At 40.8% G+C, this 26895-nt stretch overlaps 1 long non-coding RNA gene across 1 annotated transcript in view; it reads left to right on the top strand.

The window, feature by feature from the left end:
- Positions 1–26384, top strand: part of LOC309830393 — a 62384-nt gene extending 36000 nt beyond the window's left edge. Inside the window, exons 2-3 of the long non-coding RNA XR_014297478.1 lie at positions 23864–23932; positions 26332–26384. This is a non-coding gene — a long non-coding RNA (uncharacterized lncRNA). The remainder of the gene's footprint in view (positions 1–23863; positions 23933–26331) is intronic.
- Positions 26385–26895: the final 511 nt, after the last annotated feature.

The raw sequence follows: 26895 nt of genomic DNA on the forward strand, positions 1-26895 counted from the left end.
CATAGTAAATCATAAATAATCTCTTTAATTTCCTTATCACGCTCCTTCAATCCAACAGCACATCATGTTGACTTTCCCTCTGAAGCATACCTTGAATCGCTCCCTTCCCTGTTCCCATAACAGTTCTCATCACCAGCACGTCTCACCTGTGTTCCTGCAAAACCTCCTGACTGCTCTCTCTGCCACCACTTCTAACATACCTGCAGTCCATTCTCCTTACAGTAGCCAGTCATATTTCTTAAATGTACATCACATTGTATCAGTATCATTTCCCATCTTCAACTCTTTAACATTTCCCTGTTGTCCTTAGAAGAAAACCCAAGCTCTTATGACTCCCAGTAAGACCCTACATCTTCTGGCTACAGCCTGCCTTACACCTTCATCTTACCCATTGTCCTACTCAAGCACTACATTCCAGCCACACTGGCCTTTCTTCTTCTAAAACGTACTGATCTCAGGGCTTTGGCACTCGTTCCCTCTGCTGGGAATGCTCTTCCTTCATGACATTCCAGTCCTGGCTCCTTCTCACTAGGTTTCCGTGAAATCACTCTGTGATGGTTAATTTTATGTGTCAACTTGACTGGACCATAGGATGCCCAGATATCTGGCTAAACATTATTTCTGGGTGTATATATAAGGGTTTCCCAAAGAAATTAGCATCTGAATTAATTGACTGAGTAAAGTCGATCACCCTCCCCAACGTGAGTGGACATCATCCAGTCCATTGAGAGCCTGAATAGAATAAAAAGGCCAAAAAGGATTAACTTACTCTCTTCCTGACCCCTGGAGTTAAGACATCAGGCTCCTCCTGCCTTTGGTGCTCTGGTTCTCAGGCCTTCAGACTCAGACTAGAATCTCTGCTTCCCTGGTCGTTGAAGTATAGTAGCACCGGCTTCCCTGAGTCTCCAGCTTGCAGGTGGTAGCTTGTGAGATTTCTCAGCCTCCATAATTCTATAAGCCAATACTTTATAATAAATCTTTTTGTTGTTGTTTTCTTTCTTTTTTCTGGCCGTGCTGCGCGGCATGTGGGATCTTAGTTCCCCAACCAGGGATCGAACCCATGCCTCCTGCGATGGATGTGCAGAGTCTTAACCACCGGACTGCCAGGGAAGTCCTGATAATAAATAAATAAATAAATATATATATATATATGTAAACATAAATATATATTTATATTATATTATTATAGTGTATAATATATTATTAATATATTAATATAACATTTATATAAACATATATATTTTTTATTATATATATATATATATATATATATATATATATATATATATATATATCCTGTTGGTTTCCTTTCTCTGGAGAACCCTGACTAATACAGATTTGGGTTCTGAATGGTTCTAGAGGAATAGCATTTTATGGATGAGTTTTCTGAGTTGGTTCTGGGACTTCTGAAATTGGCCTTCTCATCTATTTAGATTTAAAGACCCTAATGATTTTATTTCCAATAGTAAAGAAAGCACTGGTCCACTGGAGTGGACTTCGTAATAGAGGTATGCAAAATACCTGCACTGGATCCTCCTAATCAACACCTTATAAGGAGCAAAGAGCTGAATGACTGTGTATGTAATGCTTTTGAACACTTTTGGAAAACTAACAAATATAATGACATTGGTTGGCAGCTCCTAATGACTTTGGACAAAGTGGTAAAAAAAGAGGATGAGCTCAGGGATTTGAATTCCCAGCTCAAATGCTGTACAAATGACCCAAAAGCTTCTCTGTGTGCCCTTATGAGACCCTTGGAGATGCAGAGCTGAGATTGCTGAAATCAAACGCAGAATCTCATCCTGTGACTGGCTGAATTACAACGTACGTTGAACTTCCACCCTTGCAAGGTGTCTACCATAAAAGTAAGGGCATTGATTGGGAAAGAATTGGATCCTCTAAGCTGGGATGGGGACATGCGGGAACACACTGATGAAGCTGGGGGAGACCCTAATGATGCCGGAGACATTGAGCTCCTAAATTCTGATTAGTCCCCTTTGCCAGTGGAAGAGATCTCCCTACTCCGAGTATAAGTGATCTGCCCACCCTGGTGGCAGTAACCTCCTTGTTCCCAGTAGAAGTGGTGTCCTCATTCCCACTGGCAACAGCATCCCCACCCCCAGTGGTATTGGCCTTTCTACTCCCATCTGAGGGGGTTAACCCTGTATTGCCTGAGAATTTGTAAAGGCCTCTTCTGAAGCAGCTGCCATGCAAGACAATGTTGCTTCTCCTCAGGACCCACCCCTACCACCTGCTTTGCTTCTAGACCTATAAATAGACTTGGGTCCCAGCAGGCCCCTAAAGGTTAGGTACAAAGTGTGACCCACAGGGAAGTACACTGTAGTCCAAAAGAACTACTTGAGTTTTCTGATTTAAACAGATAAAAACCCAGAGAACATGTGTTGGAATGGATACTAAGAATGTGGGATAATGGAGAAAGGAACACAAGGTTGCATTAGACTGAAATTATTGATATGGACCACTAAGCAGAGACTCTGCAATTAATGTTATAGCTCAGGAAGTTAGAAAGTTTGGTTGGTTGGCTGCAACATAGATGAAAAAGTGGCCCAAGTGAATGAATTAAAAATGCCCAACTTGCCTTGGTTTAAAGTAGAGGAAGGGATTGAAAGGCTTAGGGATACCGAAAGGTTAGAGTGGATTTGTCATTTAAGACCCACTCACCCATACTGGGAGAATCCAGAAGACATACCTTTCACCAACACCGTGAGAAATCAATTTGTGAGGGGAACCCTGACATCTTTAAAGAGCCCTGTGATTGTTCTCTGCAGGCCTGTCCTCACAGTGAGAACTGTAGTCGCTGAATTGGGAAACTGAAATGCACTGGGATTTATTGGATCCCATGGTGGCCGGGGCCAAGTGGTGGCACTCAACACCAATGGCAAGGTGAGCGTGGTCACTGTAATGAGTAGTAGAATCAAAGCAGAAATCGGAATAGACTGACTCATGCAGACCTATGGAGTTGGCTATGGTGTTGATCATGGTGTTTCTAGCAATCAATAGATAGGATGCCGACTAAATTCTTTTTTTATAAGCAAGAAAGTTCTAGGTCAAGTGAACTGAAGTCTAACCTGAACAGGGTCATGGCCCTTTAGTCAAATCCCAGACTTGAGCCAGTTTACAGACCCAAAGCCTCTTGAATGAAACGGAGGCTGGGTTCCCTTGAGGAATGCTATGGACTGAATGTTTCTCTCCCACTCAAATTTGTATGTTGAACGCTAATCTCTAATGTAATGGTATTTTGAGATGGGGCCTTTGGGAGATAATTAGCCTTCATGAATGGGATTAGTGTCCTTACAAGATGAGATACAAGATAGTTTGCTGCCTCTCTTTCTGCTCTTCAACATGTGAGGATACAGAGAGAAGACAGCCATCTGCAAACCGTTGGAATGCCTCAGGAGACACAGGATTTTCTGACACCTTAATCTTGGACTTCCTAGACTCCAGAATTGTGAGAAATAGATGTTTGTTGTTTAAGCCACCCAGTCTATGGTATTCTTGTTATAGCAGCCCAAACTGACTAAGTCAATGAAGGACCCCAGTACACTACCCAAAATTTATTGTGTTAACCTTTCTCCTAGCCTTCCGCAAAAGGACCTATGGCCTTTTACCAAGGTAACTGTGCATCGGGGGAAAGGAAATAATCAGACCTTTCAGGACCTGTTGGACATTGGCTCTCAACTGACACTAATTCCAGGAGACCCAAAAAGTTATTGTGGTCCTAGTCAGAATAGGGACTGATGAAGTTCAGGCGACCAGTGGATTTTTAGCTCAGGTCCTTCCCACAGTGGGAAATGACCTGAACTAGGGTCATTTCCCTAGTTCCACAATACATAATTGGAATAGATATACTCAGAGGCCGGTGGAATTCCCACATTGGTTCCCTGACCTGTGGAGTGAGAGCTATGATGGTGGGAAAGGCCATGTGCCACTAAAACTAAAAAAACCTCCCTCTATCTAGGAAAAAAGCAAGCTGAAAGCAGTACTTGGACTGAATGCCGAGATTAGTACCACCATCAAGGACTTGAAGGATGCAATGAGTGTTAGTTCCCACCACATCTCCATTCAATTCACCAATCTGGCCTGTGCAGAAGGCAGATGAAACTTGAGGAATGACAGTGGATTGCTGTAAACTTAACCAGGTGGTGATGCCAATTGTAGCTGCTTAACCGGATGACGTTTCATTGCTTGAGCAAATTAACACCTCCCTTTGGCCTGGTATGCAGCTATTGATCTGGCAAATGCCTTTTTCTCCACCCTTGTCCATAAGGTCCACCAAAAGCAGTTTACTTTCAGCTGGCAAGGTCAGCAATATACCTTCACTGTCCTACCTCAGGGATATATCAATTCTCCAGCCATACATCTTAATTTAATTTGGGTGAATCTATATCACCTTTCTCTTCCACAAGATATCATACTGGTCCATTAAATTGAGGACATTATGTTGATTGAACATAGTGAGCAAGAAGCAGCAACTACTCTAAACTTATTAGTAAGACATTTGCATGCCAGAGGGTGGGAAATAAATCTGGCAAAAATTCAGGCGAATTTTTTCAGTGAAATTTCTAGCGGTCCAGTGGTGTGGGGCAGGTTGAGATATGCCTTCTAAGGTGAAGGATAAGTTGTTGCATCTGACCCCTCCTACAAGTGAAAAAGAGGCACAGCGCCTAGTGGGTCTCTTTGGATTTTGGAGACGACGTATTCCTGATCTGAGGTGTGTTACTGTGGCCCATTTACTGAGTGATCTGAAAAGCTGCTAGTTTTGAAGTGGGACCCGGAACAAGAGAAGACTCTGCCACTGGTCCAGGCTGCTATGCAAGCTGCTTGGGCCATTTGATCCAGCAGATCCAGTGGTCCTTGAAGTGTCAGTGGCAGATAGGGATGCTCTTTGGGGCATTTAGCAGCCGCTATAGGAGAATCATAGTGCGGGCCCTTTAGAGCAAAACCCTGCCATTCTCTGTAGATAATTACTCTCCTTTTGAAAAACAGTTGTTGACCTGCTCCCGGGTCTTAGTAGAGACTGAACATTTAGCCATGGGCCACCAAGTTACCAGGCAGCCTGAGCTGCCCATCATGAACTGGGTGTTGTCTGACCCACCAAACCGTACAGCAGCACTCCATCCTCAAATGGAAGTTGAGTATCTCTGATCAGGCCCGAGCAGGCTCTGAAGACACAAGTAAGTTGCATGAAGAAGTGACCCAAATGCCCATGGTCCCCACTCCTGCTGCACTGGCTTCTCTCTCCCAGACTTTACCTGAGGACTCATGGGGAGTTCCCTAAGATCGGTTCACAGAGGAAGAGAGAAGACTCAGGCCTGGAGTATCGTTGCATGGTTTTGCATGACATGCAGGCAGCACCAGAAAGTGGACAGCTGCGGCCCTACAGCCCCTTTCTGGGACATCCCTGAAGGACAGTGGTGAAGGGAAATCCTCTCAGGGGGCAGAACTTCAAGCGGTGCTTCTGGTTGTTACTTTGCTTGGTGCTTACAGAAGGCAAGGGGGATATGGAGTGAGTAGCGGAAGCAGGGAGTTATAAATACCCTGTGACCAGTCACAGAAATGAGGGCTGTTATTATAATGAGCATTTCCTCCTTAGTTAGTTGTGAATATGTGTGTGTATCAAATATCTTCATTTGTTTTCCTCTCTTATTCCCTTATCGTGTAACATAAGATGTATTGATTTTATATCATAGTATTTAAGTACTGTTAATTTTACATCAAGAGTATTTAAGTTATGAGAAATCAAGGAGAAGAGTCAACACCACTCAAGGCCTTTACCTCTTCTTCTGAGGAAGAGGTTAGAAAGTTTTAGTTCGTACGCAGGATAGGTTGATCATGTTAGGTGGAGTTATGACTTTGTTATTGTCTTTATTCGGAGATTAAGCATGGCTGAAGATGTGTAGGCTGCCAGATTGACAAGGGGTGGACTTGTTTCCGTGAAATCACTCTGTGATGGTTAATATTATGTGTCAACTTGACTGGACCGTAGGATGCCCAGATATCTGGTTAAACATTATTTCTGGCTGTGTCTGTGAGAGTGTTTCTGAAAGAGATTAGCATTTCAAATGGGTGGACTAAGTGAGGCAGATGGCCCTCCTCCGTGTGGGTGCCCCTCATCCAATCCTTTGAGGACCTGAATGGAATGAAAAGGCAGAGAAGTTCAGTCTTCACCTGACTGCTGGAGCTGGGACATGGACCTTCGCCTGATCCTTGGGTCCTGGTTTCAGGCCTTCAGACTTGGACTCGCTCTCTGGCTCTCAGGCTTTGAACTACACCATTGGCTTTCTTGGGTCTCCAGCTTGCACAAGGCAGATGGTGAGGTTTCTCAGCCTTCATAATCACACGAGTCAATAGCTTATAATAAATCTTTCACTCTTTATCTTTCATCTCTCTATCTATCTCCTGTATTGGTTTTACTTCTTTGGAGAGCTCTGACTAATATAATGTCCTAGGAGAGTCTTCCCTGACGATTTTATCTAAAGTAGCCCCCACTCCCCATATCACCACTCTCTGTCACATTACCTCATTCCCACGAACTCAGGCAAATTACTTAGCCTTTTTATGCCTCAACTTTGTAATTTGTTAAATGGAAGGAACTGTAATACTTTCCTCACAGGGTGTTAAACTCTCTGAGTTTTCTAATCTGTAAACTAGGAATAAAAATGGTACCTATGAGGATTAACTGAGAAAGTGTATGGAAACATTTTAGCCCAGAATTCGGTAGCTACTGTGAGTTCAATTACTAGAAGCTGTAGAGTGCTGTTCATTTGCATATTATCAGCAAGCAGATTAAGGGGAAGGGGTGTGTCTAGAGCACAATAGAACTGGGTCCAATAACACAGAGTCATAGCAGATCCTGGGCCAGAATTGTGTTAGGAAGGAGTGGAGTTTTGGCCTGGAGATTGGGGCACCATGACGGTAGGTGTGAGTGAGAAGGTTGCTCATGACAATAGAATGACAGAGAAAACCCAGGAATAGTTCAATTTTCATAGATGGAAAATTTTATTAGGAATGGTATCTGGATATCTATCAAACTACTGGAGAATCTCTATTCTTCACTGAATATCTATTTTTTTAGAGAAAAAAAAAAGCAAAACCATGTTCTAAGACCATTGAATTAGAACAACTTGACAGTTGGCTCTTTTTAAATGAATGACTAGTGTATTCATCACATAAAGCCAGGCCACTGGACAACTTCTGTTTCTTCTAATATTGGGTAGGTCAAATAATAGAGAGTGAATCATGAGTTAAAGTTACTGGTTCAGATTGATCAAGGAGAGGTGAATCACTAGATAAGTGGGGAAAAATTAAAGAAAAATTAATTGTGAACACAGAAGAGGGCCACAGAAAAAGGGAATAGGAGCAGGTATCTGAAATAGAAGGACATGATTGGGGGTTGAGGGGAAAAATGAGAGAGAAGCAAGCCTTCAAAATGTAAAGATGACCCAGGCTTTATCCCTAAATGGCTATAGCATACAATTTTAAGACCTCAAAGGAAAAATACCTTAACATTTAAGAAAGTGTCTCCTGGCCCAGTAATAGACTGATGCCCCTTGAATGGTTTTGGAATAGGTGTGTAGGCAAGAGAATGATTTGGCAGAAAGGGGAAGAGTTCATCTGAAAGAGGAAATCTGAGGTTAGAAGGACAGGAAAGCAGATCATTCATGATGAATGTAAAGGAAAGAGCAAGGTTTAATAATGAATCAGGGGGACAACGATTAGAGCTAACAATACTGTAGTAACCATGTACTTAACACACGTGGAGCCCACCATGGCAAGCTTTTTACCTGTACCACTGCACTGAATCACAACGACCCATAAGATAGGTCCTTGGTTAGCCCCATTTAACAGGGTAACTTGGTAACTTTGTGGAGATGGATCTGGGAGGCAGGAGATCTGAGTTTTACATCTACGGTCTCCGAGACAATAGCTCCTCCACAGCACCCAGAGAGCTGAAAGAAGATGATGGAGATTGGGAAAGGACCAGGAAGGGAGTTACAAAGAACTTTACAGGAAGGGAGTTACAAAGAACTTTTTATTTTTTTTTATTTTTGGCTGTGTTGGGTCTTTGTTGCTGCACACGGGCTTTCTCTAATTGCGGTGAGTGGGGGCTACTCTTCGTTGTGGAGCACAGGCTCTAGGTACATGGGCTTCAGGAGTTGTAGCACACAGGTTCAGCAGTTGTGGCTCATGGGCTCTAGAGCACAGGCTCAGTAGTTGTGGCACATGGGCTTAGCTGCTCCGTGGCATATAGGATCTTCCCGGACCAGGGCTCGAACCTGTGTCCCCTGCATTGTTAGTTGGAGTCTTAACAACTGCACCACCAGGGAAGCCCCAAGAATTTTGATGCTAAAGAATTTTAGAATGAAAGTTAAGACACAGCAAAGAAGAAAACATTTAATTCATATTTATTGATCACCTTGTGGACTCAGGAGCACATATACAATCTCCCTTCATCACCCAAGAACCCTTGAAATAGACATGATTTCCGTTTACACAGATGAGGGGATCGAAGTGCAGAGAAGTCACCGTTAATCACTGAGTTCTTAAATACCAGAGCCAGGATTAGAACCGCTGTCGGCAGCGTTAGAAAGCCCACAGTATTTCCATTCGAACAGCTGCCTTGGGAAAGGAAGTGCTGAGGCTGGGTGTGAGAGAGCAGAAATGGCATCTCCTTCGAATGGTGGGGCAAAAATGCAAATAAAGCATGACTAGAAAGACAAAAAAGGGAAATGAGAAAGGGAGGACCACAGGGTGATAATTAAGCTCACACCACCTGTTTTTCCTTTGGCCAAAGAGGTCTCTTTTCAAGGTTCTGAGTGACAAACAAAGCAACCGAGTGGCTCAGAAGGGCCAACATGGGTCATTGCATGAAACGTTAAGAGTTGTTAGACATGTGATTTGGAGAAACCCCAAACTGTGACAAGAAAGATTCCAGACATTGGACGTACTGACTGACATACTGCTGACTGCAACAGATGCTTCACAGAAAACAATAATTTTAAAAAGGGATAAACACAGAGGGGAGCTCAGGAAGACACACTCTGTAGAGGTGGTTGGCAGGAAGTGTGGTTACTAATAGGATAGAGAGCCACATAGCTGGGGATGAAAAACAACCCTTCAAAGCTGGTAAGGTAGGTTTTATTATCACCATTTTGCATAGAAGGAAACTGTGGCCCACAGAGTGTGAGGACTTGCCCGAGGTGCCTAAGTTTTAGACTAGATGTCAGAGTCTAAATCAAGGGTGCTTAATACTGAACCATTTGTAACTTAAAGAAATATGTTTCTAATGGTGAATTTGGAGATTCAGATAATGGGGGAAATATTCTTGAGCAGGACTCTTTACTTTCTGCTGTACTGGTAGCTCTTTTTTAAAAAAGATCTGGTTCTTAATACAAACAACCTTGTTTTCCAGATGAAAATGACATTCAGCTCAGTCTCGTTAGTGCTGTGTTTGGTTGTGGTAGTGTTTTCCAGGTGCAGATTCATATAGAACCTTAACCTCGTATGGGCTAATAATTAACAAAGGTGGACACTGACTTCACAAAGTGATTGAGGATTTGACTGCAGGTCCTTTTGTTTGCAGCCGTCCAGGATACAGTGATCCGCTGGAAAGCAGTTCTTTGATGGCCAGCTAAATGTTATCCACAGAAGTAAACCGACAGCTGGGAAATACACCACGGCCACCCCCCCACCTGCATCCCCTCCCCGACCCTGGAGTCTTTGTTTCACACTTAAGCATGTGTGAGTAAAATGGACTGAATTAACCCTGGCCCGTTTAGAATAGAATCAACTCATTTTGGCCCACAAAACTTTATATTGGATATGCTCACAATTATCAATGCTTGCTGACACTCTTGGCTGTGCAGATTACTATTTTTGCTCCTTCTTCAAGGAAATCTGGGAGAATGCCCAGCTTTCCTGCCCCAGTTTCTGTACTAGGATGAGTAGGAGACACTAGAAATTGTAGTCAAAGTGATCTTAAAGTTTACTGTTGAATGTTTCTAGACACTTCGTGCCTATATCCTACACCCCTGCTTTATTCCATTTGGATAAAATAAATATTCTCTGGTATCGATAAGATTAAGTGGCTCATTGGCAGCATGGCAACTCCAAATCAGGGGACAAAGATCAATGCCTTGACCACTAGCCAGCCTCTTCATGAAGAATCAGCTATCTCCTGAGTCCAGATGGGTGACATGCTTGATTATTTCTCCTTTTGACACGGTTTGTTCAGGATTCAAAGTATTTTTACAAGAAAAGGCACGCAAATCTCATCATCTACCTTCTGAGCTGTGGTAGAGTCATCTTAAAGGGGTAGTTACTTTCTCTTTTTTCTTTGCTCAAAGTCTCAAATCCAAGGCAACTAGAAATGGAGAATACGTTTTGTTTTAGAAGGTAGAAAACATGTTTGTTTTAATATAACAAAAGACAGAAGTGAGATATTGATCAGTGTAGATTGATGTGGGAGAAGATTAAGTGCTACTATCCCTATTCACCGTTCAGTCTCTTCCTCACCTTGCTGTATTTCCTCCCTCCCTCCCTTTTGTCACTTCTTTCCTTCTCTCTCTTTTAACCTCTTTCCCTCCTTCCCTTCCCCTCTCTCTCCTTCTTCCTGCCTCCCTTCTTCCTTTCCCTCCTCTCACTCTGTCTCCTTTCTTCCTTTTGTTTTTAATTTTTCTGTATTTGTACGTCCTTACCTATTTCCTGTCTGGACCTCCTCTTTCCCAGGACATGACCATGTACGAGGCCACCCTGTCCAGGTTCTGTAACTTCCTGGCCACATCTAACATCCCCAGGCAACAAACTGGTCAGGATGGAGATGGTTTAACAGCTTAGTTGTAGCACCTTCAGGCTCTGAATGACAGAACTCCTTACCACCTGCATCACAGATCTGCAGGAAGTCCCTCTGACTATGCTCATTGACTCTGAAGGGCCCTGGCAATTCTTGCTGTAACCAGAAGAGGCAGATAAGGTCCTAGCTGAGGGAAGCTGGATGGAAGGTATCTAAACAAAGAGAGCTGAAGAGCCCCAGCAGGGAGGGCTGCTGCCAATGCAGACCATTAGGATCCCATTTAGTTTTAATGTCTAGGACACTCTGATTTGCTCACTGTCACGTAGTGGCCCCTTTAAAGCCAGGTGCTGTGAATCCCAGTTGAATGCTGTCGCAAGACTGTTCTCAAATTGTATGTATGTATATAATTTTATTTATGTAAGTATATGTAAAAGATACTCTGTGTACTTGAGCGTAGGAGAGAGCTGGAGCTGTAGAAGCCAAAATGTTCCAAGTGATTATTAGTGGGACTTTCGCTGATTTGTATTATCTGGGTTTCCCCCAACCTTATCTGTATTATCTAATTGTTCACAGTAAATAGTTTTACGTTGTTCTCATTTTTCTCATCTCATTTTGGGTAGTGGAGAAAAAGAGAACACAATACAAGCACCCACATTTTTGATCAATCATGAAACTAAAAAAAAAAAAAAGATTGTTCTCATACCATGGGCATGACATTGACCACCCGCTCCTGCCAATATAGTGTGTAATACAAATGGACACTCATTTTATATTTCTCATTTTCCCCTGCCCCCACAATGGTTTTCTACTTTCAAATTTATTTTTTATTTTCATTTCCAATTTATTTTTAAGTCAGTATACTTTGCAGACCCAAGTAGTCACCGCCACCTAAATACAAATAACATCAGTGTTTTAGGTTGTAAGAGAAATGACTCTGCTCTTCTACGATAACTACCAGAGCAAGCCCATCCTTACATCAGATGCTGTCGGTCATTCTGAGAAATCATGCAAGCAGCAGCACTCAGCGTAAACATACAGTGGTTTATTTTGTCTCCTTGATAAAAGAAAGGAATGTGTGAATTTTATAGGTACAACTCGTCGATGGCATCTCTTGGGCCATTTTTCTTCCTTCTTTCTAACCTGCTATCACGTTGGTTCCCCCTCACTTATCGGAGCCACTGCCACCTGTGGTCTTACTGCAAGAGCCTCGGGAAGGTCACTCTGCTTCTGCCCTTACTTTCTTCAGCCTGTTCCCAGCACAGCAATCTGAGTGAGCATTTTAAAGTAAAGTCACATCCTGTCACTCCTCTGCTTAAAACCTTGCCATGGCTCCTGTGTCACTCACAGTAAAATTCAAAGCATTGAGCAAGGTCTACAGAGCCCTTCATGAGATGTTTTCACCCCTTTTACCTCTAACCTCCTCTTTTTTCTCTTCTCTCACTCCCTTCCAGCCACGTGGCCTCCATACTCTTCCCGGAACCCCTCCAGTGCTTTGTGCCTTAAAACCCTTGCGTTTGCTCTTCCCTCAGCCTGGGACAGTCTTCCCCAATGACAGACATTGGGCTCACTCCCTCTCTTCTGCAGATCTTTACTCAAATCTTTGTTCTCAGCGAGGCCTGCCCTGACCTCTCTAATTCTGCAACTTAACATGCACCTCTCCACACCTGATCCTGTAACCTAGCAGGACACTATGGGGCCTTCTCAGGACAGACCCCTCTTCCAAATCCTCTGCTTTAGCTCCTCTCCGGAGCACCTAGATAATATTATCTGATGCACATTCTCTGTGTTGTTTTACAGATGCTAAAACCACCACCAAGTGGAACAAATTAACTGCTCGATGACCCTGAGCACATAGCCCCCAGACTGACTGGTGCCTAGGGATTGATAATGTGAACCTCTGTGACACCGCCCTGTTACCTCACCATCAACCAATCAGAGAATTGTGCACGAGCTGATCGCGTACCCTGGGGACTCCTCCTCCCTCACCTTGCCCTTAAAAATGCTTTCCTGAAAGCCATTGTGCAGTTCAGGTGTCTTAAGCACCAGCTGCCCTGGATTCCTTGTTTGGCTCCTGCAATACCTGCTGCACTTTCCTTCACCACAACCCCAAGTCAACAGATTGACTCTACTGTGCTCGGGCAAGTTGGACCCAAGTTTGGTTCAGCAACAATCCACCTTAACCGGCTCTACTTTTTCCTTTCTTTCTTGTCTTAATATACCTTACGATTTAGTTCTGTATTATATTTATTACTTACTTTTAGTGTCCCTCTAATAGCATGTAAACTGCACAAAGACAGGGATCTATATTCTGTTCAAGTGGCTAGAACCATATTTGTCATGTAGTAGGTACCCGGTACATATTGTGGAATGAATGAGTGAGCAAATGAATATTGTGGTGCACGTTAGTTTGTTCAAACCTTTGTCATCCTTCTGTGTAACATGTCACTGGCCAGTCCTTTTAGTCATCACCCCGTTTGTCCTTTGGGTACCTGTTGCTCTCTCATTTGATCATCTTGCATGCAATGGTATCAAATTCTCCTTTTTTTTTTTAAGTTGAGAAAAATCATTTCCACATTCACCCATGTAGTTGTGCTTTCTTTTTATCATTCATCCAGTTCCATAAGGCTTCAAGAGAGCTTCTCAGCCAGGTCCTGCTTTTAGGCAAGTGAAAATCCGATGAATTTGCTGTTCTCAGTTGACTGCTGCAGCTGAGTTCCTCCTGCTGTTAAACTTGTGGCTCTCTTCCTTTAACTGAAGCCCTGAATTTCTTCTTTATTCTCTCCATACATGGAAAACTAGTCACCAGACATCTCTTCCCAAGAAGCCCTTCATGTAGCTGAAGAAAGTAAATCTAACCCTCAACATTCTAGTCTACAGAACAATATCATTAATCTTTCTCCAGGGGACATATTTTTTTTTTCTGAAAACATGCCACTTTAACAAGTATATTTCACAATGATTTACTGGCTACAACAGTTGACTAAAGCTCAGACTTCAGTGGTGAGCAAGGTTGCCTTTATGAGAAAACCAGAGCATAACTTGTCTTAAAAGAGTTTTGTTTGGTTTAAACACTAAAATATTCATGGTAGGAGAAATCCCATTGAGATACAACTTTAGGGACTTCCCTGGCTGTCCAGTGGTTAAAACTCCACGCTCCCAATGCAGGGGACGCGGGTTCCATTTCTGGTTGGGGAATTAACATACCGTGTGGCACAGGGAGGGGGAAAAAGAAAGATACAACTTCATAATGACCTGAAAGCTTGGGAAGATGAGTTAATATGTTATCTGAAAACAAGTTATACAGAATGACACCCAAATGAAGTTGGTAAGTGGGTAGGAGGAAGTTTAACTAGAGTGGACAAGAGAGGTTAAACAAAGAAGATTAACCAGAATCAAACACTGTATGTTTCAATGTGTGTGGGGGCCTGGGGTGGGGAGGAGGGAGTGCTAACCAACAGAACAAGAAAGCATGAGGTCTGGGACCTTGGAACTTGGAATACAAATATAAACACAGCATCACAGCGTGAAGAACTTGAAAGCAGTCTTTTCTTTCTTTCTTTCTTCCTTTCTTCCTTCCATCCTTCCTTCCTTCCTCCCTCCCTTCCTTCCTTCCTTCTTTTTCAAACTGAGGTATAATGACATATAAAATTATATTAGTTTCAGGTGTACAACATAATGATTTGTCTAGTTTCCTTCTGTCACCATACAAAGTTACAAAATATGTAATACAATATTATTGACTCTAATCACCATGCTGCACTTTATATCCTGACTTTTTTTATGACTGGAAGTTTGTACCTCTTGACCGTTTCAACCATTTTGCCCACACTCCAACCTCCTCCCTTCTGGCAACCACCAATTTTTTCTCTGTATCTATTATGAGTCTTGTTTGTTTTGATTGTTTGATTGTTTTGTATTTTTAGATTCCACATATAAGTGAAATCATACGGTATTTGTCTTTTGTTGTCCGACTTAGTGTAATGCCCTCAAGGTCCACCCATGTTGTTGGAAACGGCAAGGTTTCATTCTTTTTTAGGGCTGAGTAATATTTAATTGTATATATATATACCACATCTTCTTTGTCCATTCATCTGTTGATGGACCCGTGGGTTGCTTCCATATCTTGGCTATTATAAATAGTGCTGTTATGAACATTGGGGTGCATGTATCTTTTCAAATTAGTGTTTTCATTTTCTTTGGCTATATACTTAGGAGTGGAATTGCTGGATCATATGGTACTCCTATTTTTAGTTTTTTGAGGAACCTCCATACTGTTTTCAGTAGTGGCTGCACTAATTTACATTTCCACCAATAGTGCACAATGATTCTCTTTTCTCCACATCCTTGCCATTCTAACAGGTGTGATGTGGTATCTTATTGTGGTTTTGATTTGCATTTCCCTAATGATTAGTGATTAATTAGTGATTAATTAGTGATTAGTGATTTCATGTGTCTGTTGGCCATCTGTATGTCTTCTTTGGAAAATGTCTATTCATACCCTCTATCCGTTTTTTAATCACATTGTTTGTATTTTTATTATTGAGTTGTATGAGTTCTTTATATATTTTGGATATTAACCCCTTATCACATATATGATTTGTAATGTTCTATATATATGTGTGTGTGTTTGTGTGTGTGTGTGTGGGGGGGGTTATATATATAAAGTCCATCTGGTCTAATGTGTCATTTAAGGCCAATGTTTCCTTATTGATCTTCTGTTGGATGATCTATCCATTGATTAAGTGGAGTATTAAAGTCTCCTATTATTATTGTATTTTTGTGAATTTCTTTCTTTAGGTCTGTTAATATTTGCTTTATATGTTGGGTGCATAAATATTTACAAATGTTATATCTTCTTATTGGATTGACACTTTATCATTTATATAGTGCCCATCTTTGTCTTTTATTATAATTTTTGTTTTAAAGTCTATTTTGTCTGATATATGTAGAGCTACCCCAGCTTTTTTTGGCTTCCTTTTGCATGAAACATCTTTTTTCCAGCACTTCACTTTCTGTCTGTGTGTGTTCTTACATCTGAAGTGAATCTCTTTAGGCAGCATATTTTATTTTATTTATTTATTTATTTATTTATTTATTTATTTATTTTGCGGTATGCGGGCCTCTCACTGTTGTGGCCTCTCCCATTGTGGAGCACAGGCTCCAGACGCGCAGGCTCAGCAGCCATGGCTCACGGGCCCAGCCGCTCCGCGGTATGTGGGATCTTCCCAGACTGGGGCACGAACCCTTGTCCCCTGCATCGGCAGGTGGACTCTCAACCACTGCGCCACCAGGGAAGCCCTAGGCAGCATATTTTAAACATTCAGGTACTCTATGTCTTTTAATTGGAGAATTTAGCCCATTTACATTTAAATTAATTATAGATAGGTCTATACTTATTACCATTTACATTTAAAGTAATTGTAGATAGCAATGTACTTATTGCCATTTTGTTAATTGTTTTCTGGCTGTTTTGTGGTTTCTCTGTTTCTTTCTTCTTCTCTTGTTCTCTTTCCTTGTGGTTTGATGGCTTTCTTTAGTGTTATGTTTAGATTCCATCCTCATTATTGTCTTTTGTATCTACTATAGACTTTTGCTTTGTGGCTACCATGAGGCATATATATATATACCAGTTTAGTTTAAGTTGATATTACATTACATTTGAGTACATTTTTAAAAATAAATTTATTTATTATTTTGGGCTGCATTGGGTCTTCATTGCTGTGCGTGGGCTTTCTCTAGTTGAGGTGAGTGGGGGCTACTCCTTGTTTCAGTGTTCAGGCTTCTCATTGTGGTGGCTTCTCTTGTTGTGGAGCATGGGCCCTAGGTGCACGGGCTTCAGTAGTTGTAGCACACAGGCTCAGTAGTTGTGGCTCACGGGCTCAGTCGTTGTGGCTTGTGAGCTCTAGAGCTCAGGCTCAGTAGTTGTGGCGAAGGGGCTTAGTTGCTCCATGGCATGTGGGATCTTCCTGGACCAGGGCTCGAACCCGTGTTCCCTGCATTGGCAGGTGGATTCTTAACCACTGTGCCACCAGGGAAGTCCCTTGAGTGCATTTTAAAACTCTACATTTTTACTCCCTCCACCACATGTTATAAGTTTTTGATGTCACATTTTACATCTTTTTTATTTTGTGGATCGTTTAACTAATCATTGTAGTTATGGTTATTTTTACTACTTTTGTCTTTTAACCTTTGTACTCACTTTATAACTGATTAGTCCACTACCTTTACTATATATTTACTTTTACTAGTGAGAATTTTCCTTTCATATGTTTTCTTGTTACTAACTAGTACCCTTTCTTTTCAGCTTAAAGAAATTCCTTTAACACTTCTTGTAAGACCAGTTTAGTAGTGGTGAACTCCTTTAGTTTTTGCTCATCTGGAGGACTCTTTTTTTTTTTTGCGGTACGCGGGCCTCTTACTGTTGTGGCCTCTCCCATTGCGGAGCACAGGCTCCAGACGCGCAGGCTCAGCGGCCATGACTCACGGGCCCAGCTGCTCCGTGGCATGTGGGATCTTCCCGGACCGGGGCATGAACCCGTGTCCCCTGCATCAACAGATGGACTGTCAATCACTGCGCCACCAGGGAAGCCCTGGAGGACTCTATCTCTCCTTCAGTTCTGAACGATAACTTTGCAGGGTAGAGTATTCTTGGTTGGAAGTTATTTTGCTTTCAGCACTTGAATATACCATGCGACTCCCATCTGGTCTGCAAAGTCTCTGCTGAAAAATCTGGGGGTTCCCTTGTATGTAACAAGTTGTTTCTCTCTTGCTGCTTTTACGATTCTCTCTTTAACTTTTGACATTTTACCTATCATGTGTCTTGGTGAGGATCTCTTTGGGTTCGACTTATTTGGAACTCAGTGAGATTTCTGAATCTAGATATCTGTTTCCTTCTCCAGGTTAATGAAGTTTTCAGCCAATATTTCTTCAAATAGCTTTTCTGTCCCTTTTCTCTCTCTTCTCCGTCTGGGATCCTGTAATACAAATGTTGGTCTGCTTGATGTTGTCCCATAGGTCCCTTAAGGAGATTTTTAAAAATTCTCTTTTCTTCTTGATGCTGTGTTTGGGTGAGTTCCACTGCCCTGTCTTCCAGATCACTGATCCTTTCTCCAATTTCATCTGGTCTCTTCTGTTGAACTCTTCTAGTGTATTTTTTCAGTTCAGTTATTATATTCTTCAGCTCTATGACTTCTGTTTGGTATTTTCTTATATTTTCTTTCTCTTTGTTGAAGTTCTCTCTGTGTTCACCCATTCTTCTCCCAAGATTGCTAAGTATCTTAATGACCATTACTTTGAACTCTTTATCAGGTAAATTACTTATCTCTATTTCACTAAGTTCCGCCTCCCGGGATTTTGTCTTGTTCTTTCCTTTGGAACATATTCTTGACTCTCATTTTTCTTGACTCTCTGTTTATTTCTGTGTATTAGGTGAAGCAGCTACCTCTTCCAGTCTTGAAGGAGTGGTCACAGGAACACTGGTGTTGTGTTTCAGTCTGCTGTCTGTACAGTGCCCTGGGGTGGCAGCCTGCCAAGAAGTGTCTCTCTGATTGCTTCAGTCCTGTGGGGCCCAGAAATGCAAGTTCCCTGGCCACCAGAGCCAGATGTTCAAGGGGTGTCCCCTATGTGCACTGCACGCCTTCTGGGTTTGGCAGGGCAGGGCTGTGGGGGGAGTGCTGGGCCAGGCCAAGCCCACCCGCAGGGCAAGGAAAGAAGCTTTTCTTGAGAGGGCAGGTTTAGACCTGAATGGACTGAGAATTCATTGTAGGGAGGCTAGTGAGACACAGTGTTGTTCTTAAGAAGGCATTCAATACCTTTCTATGATAAATTATAATCAGTTGTTAAGGTAATCTAAAACGGCTCTGAAGCCCTCAGCCAGAGCTGGAGAAATGAGTGAATGTGGAGTACAAGAATAAGTGAGAAAAAGTTTTCTATTCATAGTGATAAGGCTTGAATGTAAGTGGCAACTTCTTTTACTCTGTTAAAGATTTATACTTCTTTAATACTGATATGTTATATATCATATAGCATATCTTATAAGATTAATAAATCAATACCATTGTGCTTAACATTCTACAAAAAATATAACTGAACTCCACTGTGCTAAGCGCTACCACCACCAGGGTGAACAAAAACAGTCCCTGCTTTCAAGAAGCTTAGAGGACAGAGGAATATTCTGATCATAGTGTATATCATTTGAGCAGTTGTTTTAATAAAGAGTTGTGTTTTAAAAGAAATAAAAAACAGAAGTGGATTGCTTGTAGATAGCCTTAATTCTCAGGCCTGTACAAAGCCCACTCAACTGAAAGTCACATCAGCACCACATACCAAGGGTAGATACCTGAACTGCAGGCAGAGTGACTAAAAAAGAATTGATTGCCCTCTAGAGTAATGCTTCTCAAAGCCTTGTCCAGAGACTAACCTGCATATGAATCATGTTTCAAGCTTGTTTAAAATACAGATCCTTGAGACCCTTCTCAAGAACTTACTATGCCGTATTTGCAGTGTTGGGTGCTTGAGTCTTTGTTTTAAAGAATCTCCAGGTAGTTCTCAGGCATTGTTTCAGAATCATGCTGTTTGGGTTTAACACAGAATGATTTTTACACATCTGAACTTATGACATGGTGACAAACATCAAAATATCCTAAATTTATATTGGCTTATCTCCTAATGACACTCCATTATTAATTTAATTCAGTTCATTGTCAACTATGAGCCCGAGTTCTTTTCTATCATTTGGAGACTTAACCAGTTCTTTCCTACATTGCATTTGTATTCTTGGTTGACTTTTATTGCTCTGTAGGTATATCCTTTTATATTTGTTCCTATTGGATTTCATCCTATTAAATGTCCCTATTAAGTTACATCATTTTGATCTTTAAAAATATCTAATCGAAACTATTTATTTTTTAAATCTATTTTGAAATTACCTCTTTTCTCTGTAGTATTTATCACCAGTTCAATATGATTTACAACCAGTAACATATTTACTAAGCTCACATTTGATTTCTTCTTTTATTTGTAAAGATACAGATAAGCAAACCCCCTCCTAACTTCTCTTCAAACTGATTTCTGTGGAAAACCACTCTACCCATTAGTGATCCTCAGCCATGAGTAACTTTGGTCTTAACTTTTGTGACATTCCCATAAAGAGAAATGCTGTTTTCTTTATATGTGGTTTATGGCCTGGTTTATACAAACATCTCATAAAGAAATACTTAGAGCATGGGGGGGTTATATAAAGAAGAGTTCTTTAATGAGTATTTTTATTTGAAAGATTCTTAACTTCTAGTTGGAATAAGAATACATACCTTCTTCATATCTTTAAGAAATAACTTAGAAAAACTCTGGAAGATAAGCCATCACACATCTTCGGCCCCAAGTTCCATCTACAGAGAACTCTGGGGAAAGGGTTTCCTCTTTGTAAAGAGTTCACTGTGTTTCTTGGTCTGACCAAGTCCTTTGCCCCTCAGGACATCTTGTAAATCTGCCCCTTCTGGATTTTGAGAATAGTAACTGTCAAGCTGATATCTGAATGCACCAGGTTTTAACTGCTGCTGCTTTGTTATATGCGTCCTAATTAAATATTTCCAATTTTGTACTTATGGCCTGAAGCAATCTAATTATCCAGGATACAATTTAATAAATTGAAAAAACTGAAAAATGTACTGTAATGAATGGGACTAACTGTCATTTTGCCTCACACAGTGGAATGTAAGCAGTAGATGCTTAATAAATTTTAATTTATGACCATGACAGTTAGCCCTAGAAGCAGGGAACGTGGTTTTCCTTTTCTCTGAATCACCATGCAATCAGAAAACAGGTACTTTTATACTTCAGTTTCACAATCCAGAAAAGGAAATAGTTCTTGTTCATCATTATCAACCCAGGATAGAGAAAGAAATGCAGAGGGATTGTTAAGTTAATAATTGTCTTAGTGTTTGAAGGTGGCAGCTGGCCAGGTGTTCTCAGGTTCAACTGAAGAATTAGAATGAAATGTGTTTGAACTGGGAAGGTTAAGGTTAGATGCTGAAATTCTGGAATGCTCCTGCTGGACACCCTTTAACTAGGGCTTTTCTTGCTTCAGATGGCCACTGCAGAAGGTTGGACCAGATGATCTCTCAAACAATCTCGTCGCTCTAAGTCAATTTCAAGAAAATGGTTACTGGCTAGAGGTCACAAACTGCAAGTATGGCTCTTTTGCATAGTCTCTTAATAATTATGTGGTCCAGGATGGAAACATTGACTATTTATTTAAATACCTAAACTTAGAAATTTAACAACCGAGAAATATGGTTGAAGGTAGCCATCAAAATTACTAGCAAGGGGCTTCCCTGGTGGTGCAGTGGTTGAGAGTCCGCCTGCCGATGCAGGGGACACGGGTTCGTGCCCCGGTCCGGGAAGATCCCACATGCCGTGGAGCGGCTGGGCCCGTGAGCCATGGCCGCTGAGCCTGCGCGTCTGGAGCCTGTGCTCTGCAATGGGAGAGGCCACAACAGTGAGAGGCCCACGTACCAAAAAAAAAAAAAAAAAAAAAATTACTAGCAAGGACCTGGCTGGTTGTGTATCTTTTGACTCAGTATCCCTGGACTCTAGAGCAAGCTATAGGCCATCTGGCCATATCTAGCCTGCTGCCTATTTTGTACAGCTTGTGGACTAAGAATGTTTTTTACAGTTTTTACATGGTTGAAGCAAAATTTTAAAATTCTAATATTTCATGACCCATTGAAAACTAAATATATTCAAATTTCATTGCACATGTATAAAGTTTTATCTGAACACAGGCATGCTCATTCATTTATGTATTATTTATGACTGCTTTTGCATTATATCAGCAGAGCTGAGTGGCTGAGACAGAGACCATACGGCCTAAAAACCAAACAAATTTACTATCTGGCCCTTTACAAGAAAAGTTTGCCTACTCCTGATCTAGAGAATCTATCCAGAAGAAGTGGCCCACAAAATGTGGAATACTCTTGTCATCGTAGTGTTATCTATAATAGCAAAACTGAGAAAAAATGTAAATGTTCCCCAAGTATATAGAAATTACTAAGTAAATTGTGTCATATCCACTCAAAGGAAAGCAATGACTAACAATATTGAAAAATAAAATGGTTATGTTAATTAAAGTGGAAAAAAAATCAGAGCACCAACTTGTATAACTGTATGATTATAGCCTTTAGTCATTCAGTTAATTTAGTTACCCAACAAACATTTATTAGAGGCTAGAATATTATTGAGGTATATACATGAGAGGAAAAAAACCTGGAAAACATTTATATGTAGAAAACTTATATTTGTTGATTTATTTTTCTCATCTCTATTTTGGCTTTTTTCTGTATGATGTTTATGTTACTTACATATTAAAAACCTTATCAAAAAAGATTGGGAAAAGCATCAGAATACACAAAAGGACAATGAACAGCTCTCTATAAGACTGAAACTGCCTGGTGGGGTTTGCAGAGGACCCTTGCTATTGGTGTCTGTGGCTTGTTGTGCTCCAGCAACTTCTCAGTCTTTATCTCCTCATTTACCATATTTCTCTTTATTAAAGAAAAGAGCAGGCTTTCCTTTAAAAAATCTCTGCTTTCTACCCCCACCAACCCAAGGAGCCAATAGGCATGAAAGACTTTCCCTCCGTTCAAAAAAGATAAGCTTATTTACCAAAAGTCATACCATCTGAGCAAACTGCAAGTTTTTCTCTGAAGAGATTTAGTGGTATTCTGTGTTTTTCACGATGATCTAAGAACACACATGGGAGCAAGGGGAAGTGGGAGTTTTTCTGAAGTAGAAATAGTTCTGGAATCTAGACACCAAACACCCTGCTCTTTCCCCTCTTTCCCCAGTGACGAACATAGCCATTAATCACATTATGTTGCAGTCTTTAAGACAATAGTATCACCATTCCTTAACATTGCGGTTCAATATTTTGAGACAGTAAGAATGAAATGATAGCAAGGAAAACATATTCATAGGATTAAATTTGTGGCTGACACAAAACACTGAAGAAAGAGGCACTAAGAAATTATTATGCAATAAGGCATCCATAGAAAGATGAAGAAAAGGAGTTCAAAAAATGCCAGAATGATCCAAAGAGGAATCCGTCTGACCCAGTATCCTGAGGCAGTAGTGGACCACCCAGTGGGAGGAGGGGGCAAGCATGATGGATGGTTGCTCCATATGAATGAAATCACATTGACATTACAGACCGTCCTCTCTCCTTACCTCTGGATACAGTTCTTACGCTAGTCAGAGTCATCTGTGCGCGGATTGGAAAACTGAATTAAATCTAAGAAGTATTTATTGAGCACCAATAACAGTGAGGTTAAGAAGTATCAGAAGATGATGTGTTCTGGGCAGCAAGAGGAAGGTGGTGTGGAGGGGTTGGACATCAAGCTGCCATGGCTGTGATTCAGATGTGAGGACATGGTGACAGTAGAAAAGAGAAACAAGAGGAAACATGAGACGCATTTCCAAGGAAAAATCTGTATGACTCAGTGATTGATTAGATAGAGGACCTTATATAGAAGTTTCTCTGAGGCGGAGTTTGTGCCCTAGACAAACCACACTGGCTAACATGGTACCTGCTATTCAAATGCGGTTTGAATGAAACGGGCTGAAGATGATTGTCAGGCTGGGAGAAATGTAGTACCATTAACAAGATTAAAAGATAAAGAAAGCAGGCCTAGATTTTTTAAAAGAAAATTCTGAGCCTAGTTTTAGAAAAAATAATTCAAGATAATGGTGAGTCATCCAACATCAAATGTCTCGTTAGCTGACTGGAATTCGGGAATTCTAGGGGAACTTTTGAAAAGTATTCCTGTATTCAGCAAGCATTAGTTCTGAAACTCCCGAAGAATTGATTCTGCTTTCTACCAACAATTTTGGCTGTTTCAGCCTTTCGAAAGCAGTTGGAAAGCTCTCAGTTAATATGCAAATTAATGTTGTCCAATAATATTGCCTGGATTTGGGGTAATGACAATCACTCATAATGGGGGACATTTTTGAAATATATTAATTAGACTTTCTCACATATTTTCCTATCTCTTCCAGAAGCACCCATTTGCCTTGAGAGGATTTAAGAATGTTATGGAAGGAATGAATGCAAAGGGCTTTCCTAGGGTTAGTATTTAGCCTCTGACATTAAAATAGGATTTAAAAAAAGACAATAGTCATTTAAGCCAGATTTTGCCCAGAAAGAAAGAACTTTCTAAATTTCTTTAACTATCAAGACTAAGCCATGATAATTCAAATCATAGACTTTCTTCCATAGTGCAGAGAGGATAGCTCTTTCCCCTTAAGAGAGAAGCTATGAGGATGGATGAGGGAGGAGAAAAGAGGATATGACACAGAGGAAGCAGAAAGGCTGAATACTGCCCTTTCTGGTGCAAGGGAAGGAAGACAAGAAGTTTGACGGATGTCAGATAATCAAACTCACTCCTATCTCCCACGTGAGGTTGAAGGCTTAGTAAGTAAGGTTTTAGAAACACCCAGATAGGTATATGGGAGCTGAAGGACATTTGGACTGATGTCTTACTTTTCTGAGGTTAGTGTAGAAGAGGCTGTGGCCCCTAGAAAAAGCTCCAGCCTGTGGCTTGATACACATCAAAGGTGGCGTGAAGGAGATGGCATCGGGGTAGAGGACAACACGGGTCAAGAGGTGAGCAACTGCTTCCTCCTACTCACATATGTGACCTTAAAGGGGACTCTCCTTGAAGGGTCCCAGGGGTGCAGAAAGAGCCTATAGACCAGCAGAGGCTTAGGTACGGAGAGGGGCAGCTAAAGAGTTGAAGACTTAGAGGCAAATAATCTGAACCAGATTCCAGTGTTGGGAACTAAGTTTTCACCTTCAAAATTCAGACAGCACCTGTCACACCTCAGCAGTCACCAGTCCAAGGAGCAGTGCCCCCTGCATTTCCCCTAAGCTCCTCCTATAAGGTTGCAAAGCCTCAGCCCCCTTTTCTATACCCAGAAGCTTTCAAAGAGAAGAACAGAGGAGGGAGGCGACTTTTGAATGGCTGAGCACTTACTGAAGTCATCCAAGCAGAAGCTGAGTTCTCTGAAGAGACAGCACAAATGTTTGGATAGCAGCATTAACATCTGCAAATTAAACAAAATGTGTACCCACTGTCCACCCTCACACTCTCCAACCCCCCAAAGATGTGGGGACTTAAGAAATCTGAAAAGTTATAATGAAATAAAGAAACTGCATTTTTTGGCACATCTGAGTGTACACCATGTAAGTGAACGTTCAGCACTACTACACATCATTAAAATTAGGAGTTAAATGAGGATTGACTGCAATAAATTATTCTCAGTGTGACTCAATAAGTATAGGATGAAGCTGAACTAAGAAACTTGCCTTCAAAATGTATGGCATTATTTCCAATTGCTCTAAGTAAGAACTGTCCTAAGCCATTATCAGACCATCTTCCTCCAATGACCTTAAAGGAGACTTCAGAATATAGACCTCATTTGAGTTTTCATGTATTTACTAAGATCCAAACAAGTGGACTGATTACCACTAGTGAAATCCTTTCAAAGGAACAAAGTGCTATGAAAAATCTATACAAACATCCATGAATTGTATGTCTCACCTCTTATTCTCTAATCATCTATTGTCATTACTCTAATTTTCCCCTGTGGTCTATGGTTTGTTAATTCCAAGTAAGCTAGAGGAAATTTGCTTGAGTTCAAAATCTGATATTTTATATTTTGAAATTCATTGAATAAATAGTCATTGAGCAAGATCTTCTTCCCAGTGAGGTATTTTTCCCCCTTTTTTACCCCACTTATTAGTCAAAGGGTGGAGATAGAGTGCCAGCTTTGCCCGTTCAGTGATAGACGTAATAATAAATGTAAAAGTGCTCATAATTTGTCAAGCATTATAAAGAAAATTACTTTACATAAATTATCATATTTCACCATCACAATAGCTTTACAAGTAGGAATTATTTTTATCCTTATTTTACAGACAAGGAAACTGAGATGTACTATCTTGCTCAAAGGTCAGACAGCTAGTAAGTGGCAGAGATACAAATCAAACCCATTCATTTAACTTGCTAGCTTTTCTTAACAATGCCACTGTATTCTAGCTTGGTTGCCCTACTCTCTACCAGAACACTCTAGCTCATACTATTGTGGTATTTTGGTACATTGTGTTGGGCTTCGTTTATTTATTTATCCCACAGTGATTATTTCCTACTATATCCCCCTGTATTAGGCACTGGGTGGGGACCGAACCAAAGATGAGTTCACAGCTTAGTAAAGGATGTGAATTTGTCAACAACTATTATACAACAGTTAGGACTAACTTGAGGCTCAAGGAATGAACTGTGGGAACAACACTGAAGCTGATTGAATTCTTCCTGGGGAGACCAAGGAAAACTTCCTGAAAAAGTGGAATCCCAAGTAGAGTCTGGAGGTCCTGGAGGTCCATGAAGCCTTTTCAGGGGGGTTATAAACTCAAAACTATTTTCTTAATTTTACTAAGATATTATTTGCCCTTTTTACCTGTACAGTGGAGTCTTCCCAGAGGCTACTTGATGCGTGCTATCACAACACAATGAGTGCAGAGCAGTTATAAGAACCCAGCTGTCTTCCATCAATCCAGAGATTTACAAATATTTAAAACAATGTCCCCATTTTCACTATGCTTTGTTTCGGAAATTATACTTATGTTTATTAAAATATGTATGTTACTATATGGGTGTTTATTTTGTTTTTAAATGGATTAATAAATAAATATTTTAAAAGATCTCAGTTTGAACTTTTAATACAGTAAATATCAATAGGTATGATCCACTTAAACAAAATGTCTTTGGACTTTTTAATTTTTAGGAGTATAAAGGTCAAGTGGGGTTTATCCCAGGAATGCAAGGATTCTACAATACACGGAAATCTATCAATGTGATAAACCATATTAACAAACTGAAGGAGAAAACCATATGATCATCTCAATAGATCCAGGAAAAGCTTTTGACAAAATTCAACACCCATTATGATAAAATCTCTCCAGAAAGTAGGCATAGAGGGAACTTACCTTAACATAATAAAGGCCATATATGACAAACCCACAGCCAACA

This window comes from Grampus griseus (assembly GCF_964374135.1).
Source record: "Grampus griseus genome assembly, chromosome: 11".
NCBI lineage: Eukaryota > Metazoa > Chordata > Mammalia > Artiodactyla > Delphinidae > Grampus > Grampus griseus.